The following is a 6000-nucleotide window of genomic DNA, read 5'->3' on the forward strand; positions in this document are numbered from 1 at the left end:
TGCGTCTCCTCCTGCCTGTCCCCTATCTCTACCTGGATGTCACAACGCTGCCTTAAATTAAACCTCTCTAAAACTGAAATGGTTCTCTTTCCTCCAACTAACACCAGTAACATCCCGGAAGTATCCATCATAGTTAACAATTCCACTATCACCCCCTCTCCCCAGGCCCGGTGCCTTGGGGTTATCCTACATTCTGCCCTGTCATTCACTCCTCATATCCAGTCACTTATTAAATCATGTCACTTCCACCTAAGGAACATATCCAAAATACCATCATTTATCACCCAAGACGCTGCCAAAATTCTTATTCACTCTCTCGTCATATCATGTCTAGACTACTGTAACTCTCTTTTAATTGGCCTCCCCCTCCAGAGACTGTCAGCTCTCCAGTCCATAATGAACACTGCTGCGAGGCTCATACACCTCAGCAACCGCTCCTCCTCTGCCTCGCCATTCTGTCAATCCCTGCACTGGCTTCCGTTACCTTTCAGAATCAAATTCAAATTAATGACACTGACTTTCAAAGCACTTCATAACTCTGCCCCACCCTACATCTCTGAACTCATCTCTATATACTCACCCACTCGCTTACTACTCTCCTCTACTGACCTGCTACTCAACTCTTCTCTCATTCCCTCCTCACATGCTCGCATTCAAGACTTTGCAAGGGCTGCTCCCCTCCTCTGGAACTCTCTCCCACGATCTGTCCCACTTTCTCCCAACCTTTCTGCTTTCAAAAGATCTCTGAAAACGCACTTCTTTCGAGAAGCCTCCCCTCACTCTGCTTAACTACCAAACACAACACCACATACAACACCACATTTCTCACCCACTTACTTCGATCTTGCCCACTCCCACACCTTGTGTATTACTCCCTTCCCTTTAGAGTGTAAGCTCTTTTGCATAGGGCCTTCCTCACCTTTTGTACCTGTATTGATTGTGATGTATGTAATTCCATATGTTCTATGTATATAATTCATGTGATGTAGTTGTATAATCACATTTACTTTAAAGTGCTACGCAATATGTTGGCGCTATATAAATACATGTTAATAATAAAAAACTAAATAAAATAGAGAAAGAGTCAAATATTGGAAAACATTCTTTTCCACATTTATTGCTTCAGCTTCAAATAAGACATTCTGGTACATGTGATTTGGTTGAGGTTAGTTTAGATATTTCCTTAATATCAGTTCAGCGCCCCAAGGGGGAAATTGGAAACACACATATGACTTTCTGCCTGGCCCTGATGTTCCCATTTCAGCATCAACAAGAGCAGAATTTATTGTTCATGAAAGTACAAATTCCTCTGAGGTTGAGCTGAGTATTTCCATAAATAAACAGTCATTTGTTAGAGAAGAACAACAAGAGTGTGATTGAGCTCAGTATTTATCTCACTGCTTCTCTTCTAGGGAACCCTATTCACGCAGCAGCCCAGCCCAATAGTTTGCAATAATTGCATTGATACATAGTGACGTCGTACGGTATTTCACCATTTATTTACTCAATTCTCCATGTGAGGTAGTGGTGCTGCTGGTGGTACTACAGTTCAGCCTCCTCTGAGACTAAGTGGTCAATCAAGTTCAGCAAGGCAGCGAGACAGAGCAGCAGGGACAGGGGCCACCCCTTACCACACAGGCAGGCAGAGTTGTGAGACTGTGAGTGAGAGTGAGAGTGTGAGTGAGAGTGTGAGTGAGGCAGGCAAGAGAGTAGCAGACTAGCAGCCATATCTAAAAGCAGTTGGTACAGGTCCGGTGTTGGTGCTACAGTAGGAGGGGAGTCTGCCTGGGAGAATGACTGGTGGGGGCTTCTGGCTGCAAGAATGCGCTGATTGATGCACTGCCGGGTGATGTTGTGATGCTGATTCAGTTAATGACTATAAGAGGGACTTGGATGATTTCTTGGACAGACATAATACAAAGGCTATTGTGATACTAAACTCTATAGTTAGTATAGATATGGGTATATATCATTTATGTGACAGTAGGGAGGGGTGTGTGTATGGGGCTGGGTTTTACTTTGGAGGGGTTGGACTTGATGGACTTTGTCTTTTTTCAACCTGATTTAACTATGTAACTATGTAACTATGTAACTATATAACTATGTAACTATATAACTGTGTAACTATATAACTATGTAACTATGTAACTATGTAACACTAATCCAGACTCCGTAGAGAAAATGGCACCACCACCCAGTGTATTCCAAAAAATTCCCTGGCACTCATAGCTGATTCAAGCAGGGGAAATCCCTTGAGTGTTTATTTGCAGTTGTGCAACATTTCGGGGATGTATCCCTTTGTTGAGGTACGACCCTGAAACGTTGCACAACTGCAAATAAACACTCAAGGGATTTCCCCTGCTTGAATCAGCCATGAGTGCCAGGGAATTTTTTGGAATTGACTGTCTGGGAGGGTGGCAATTCCTCCATCACTGTGCACCAGGCGATATCTATAGAAGTCCAGGGTGTGCGAGCGGGCCATACCATCATACATACCGTACATATCACCGTACATACCACCAGGAGAGTGACGTCACAATACATTCCTCTCGGCTCTCGCAATTAACATTTGAAGTAACGGTTTGCACTGCAGCATAAAGAGCCAGGGCACAAACAGGCAGAAAGTTTAAAATTTAAATGTGAGACTGATCCCACCTAAACCGGACCTGATGTAGGGGGCACATAGAACAGGGGGCTGTCCCACATTAACGCAAGGATATGATTTTCCTCCCACGACCCTGACAGATGTTGGGTATTTTGCAGCTACCTGCCCTGATGCAGGACTCAGGGGCATTTTATTGATTAGTGGATGGCGGAAGCCAATAAATTGCCATAGAATTAGATTGAACGATGCAGATAACAGAGAGTAAATGCAGATAAGAGTAGGGATTTATGTACCATACAGGCACCCATAGGCCCATGCTGACAGAGGCAACATTAGGGGGTGCCATATAGTGATGGGTGAATTTGCGCCGTTTCCCTTCGCCGGGATATTCGTGAATTTTGCGCGAAACGGTGCCGGCGTCTCATTTTTGACGCCGTGCCCATTTTCGACACCGGCGCCCGTTTTTCCTGGCGCGGCGAAATTCTTTTTTCACGCGAGCGAATTTTCGCTGGCGTTTCGCAAATTTATTCGCTGCCGGTGAATCGCGCAAATTCGCCGCAAATTCACGCCTGGCGAATAAATTCGCCCATCACTAGTGCCATAGGCTTAACAGAAAAACTGCAACAATCACAACATTCCCCCAGTTTACTGCCAGATACTTGTCACTAAATCATTGGCCCATGCGCAGGACAGACAGGCCCCCAGCACACGTACAGACCCCGGGACAAGGGGACAGACTGCACACCTCCCAACATTTTGAAAATAAAAAAAGGGGCGAAAAAGTAGGCAAATTCGGTTGACCACTCCCCCTAATTACCATGCTAATTTTACAAAATTTGTCAGGTTATGAAAGTTTAAACATATTTCTCTGTTTTTTTTCCCAGTTATTACAGTTTTGCTAATGAAGGTTAATTTAAGCTGTGAGTCTGACTTCTCCCAAGGGACCTGTTATCTTATATTGTTACAATTATTTATTTGCTTATCTAGAAATTGTTACAAAAGTATCTTATCTGCTACTGTGGCTGCTCTGGGCTCTCTGCCAAAAGCCAATCAAGTCAGAAACTCTGTTTCTTTTTCTGGCTGTTCAGTGCAGAGTCTATGGACTGGATCAGCCCAAGCAAATCAGCAACAGCTTTTTATTTAGAATAAGGACTTGTATATACATGTACTTTTTGGGTATTAAATGGAGTATAAGAATTGCTGTACTTAACTAAAAATATGAGATACAGGTATAGGGACCTGTTATCCATAATGTTCGGGACCTGGGGTTTTCTAGATAATGGATCTTTCTTTAATTTGGATCTTCATACCTTAAGTCTACTAGAAAATCAGATAAACATAAAATAAACCAAATAGGCTGGTTTTGCCTCCAATAAGGATTAATTATATCTTAGTTGGGATCAAGTACAAGCTACTGTTTTATTATTTGAGGTATGGGACCTTTTATCCAGAATACTTGGGACCTGGGGTTTTCCAGATAATGGGTCTTTCTGTAATTTGGATCCTCATGCCTTAAGTCTACTAGAAAATCATATAAACATGAAATAAAGCCAATAGGCTGGTTTTGCCTCCAATAAGGATTAATTATATCTTAGTTGGGATCAAGTACAAGTTACTGTTTTATTATTACACAGAAAAAGGAAATCATTTTTAAACATTTGGATTATTTGATTATAATCGAGTCTATGGGAAAAGGCCTTTCCATAATTCTGAAGTTTCTGGATAATGGGTTTCTGGATAACAGATCTTTCCATAATTTGGATCTTCATACCTTAAGTCTGCTAGAAAATCATATAAACATGAAATAAAGCCAATAGGCTGGTTTTGCTTCCAATAAGGATTAATTATATCTTAGTTGGGATCATGTAAAAGCGACTGTTTTATTATTACACAGAAAAAGGAAATTATTTTTAAAAATGGAGATTATTTAGATAAAATGGAGTTTATGCAAGACGACCTTTCCGTAATTCAGAGCTTTCTGGATAACGGGTTTCCTAACGTTGTGGACTAAAATGTAGCAAAGGTTGCCATTTAGTGTAAGACATAGTCGCAGGATTGAGTTATTAGAGTGTGAGCAGATGATACACACACACATATAGAAATGTATATACACTGTATATGAGACTTGTGTATACGGAGCGATGACCTCGCCCACAAGCGCAGTCTTTCTGTCCGTCGTTTGTGTCGCTCGAGATTCAATCACAAGCCGTTAGGATCACACAGCCCAGTTTCCAAGACAACAAATTCTTGCAATTTCACCCCCACAAATATCAGAGCAGATTGAGGTGCAAATAGAAGCGGTCGCGTGAGCCACATAAAAAAGAAACGGAAAGAACATTTAAAGGGGGGTGAATGTGAGGGTCTCTTCTTAGCAGCATTTCAGTTGGTCTTCACTATTTATCCTGCATCAAGTTTTTTAAAAAAAAATTACTGTAGCCTGAAGCTGAGAATCCTGTCTGATTGTGAAGGGTCACTGACCCCGGCAACCAAACAACAAGTTGCAAAGCTTCAGTTTTACTGTTATTCTTATTGAGTTTGGCTTATTTCTCTTTCCCATTCATTGTCCATTTGACTTTGAGTGTTCTCTGCTTGGTCAGGCAATTAACCTCCAACTGCAGATAAATCATAACCTGTCGCCCCCAACTGCCATAATAAAGGATCTCCCATCGTTCCTGCACTAACCATGGTCCCCTTTACTCTCTCTCCAGCCCCTTTGTAGGAATAAAATGTTATTCTCACAGAAGTCTAAGGGCTCTTACTGACGAGCGATTTTACCTGCGCTCCCCTGCGTTCCGTTTTTCTGCGTTCAGCCACAGGGGAGCGCAGGAATAGACGCATTACATTTTTTCCAATGGGGCTGTACTCACACAGGCACGTGTAGGTGCCGAACGCAGGTTGAGACGCAACATGCTGCATTTTTCCTGCGTTCGGCGCCTACACGCGCCTGTGTGAGTACAGCCCCATTGGAAAAAATGTAATGCGTCTATTCCTGCGCTCCCCTGTGGCTGAACGCAGAAAAACGGAACGCAGGGGAGCGCAGGTAAAAATGCTTGTCTTTAAGAGCCCTTAAGAACACACAGAAACGTTAGTATAAATGTCCCAGCGCAGTCGTAGCCAAATGGATCAATATCTGACAGTTCCCCATTCACATGTCTATAGAGATTCCCTAATTGAGGCTCATCTGGGCGAACAGGATCCCCGTTAAACCATAAATAGAATTTTGGGAACTGTTATTTAAGGACCAGTAACATCAATTTTTTTTAAAAAAAAATATTTGTTAGTAAACAACGAAAAAAAACTAAAAAAAACTTTTAAATCGCTAAGTCTTTATTAAGAAATAACTTACCAAACCTCTGCTTTTGCCATCAATTTTTTTTTAAAAAAAATATTTGTTA

This window comes from Xenopus laevis, chromosome 5L (assembly GCF_017654675.1).
Source record: "Xenopus laevis strain J_2021 chromosome 5L, Xenopus_laevis_v10.1, whole genome shotgun sequence".
Taxonomy (NCBI): Eukaryota; Metazoa; Chordata; class Amphibia; order Anura; family Pipidae; genus Xenopus; species Xenopus laevis.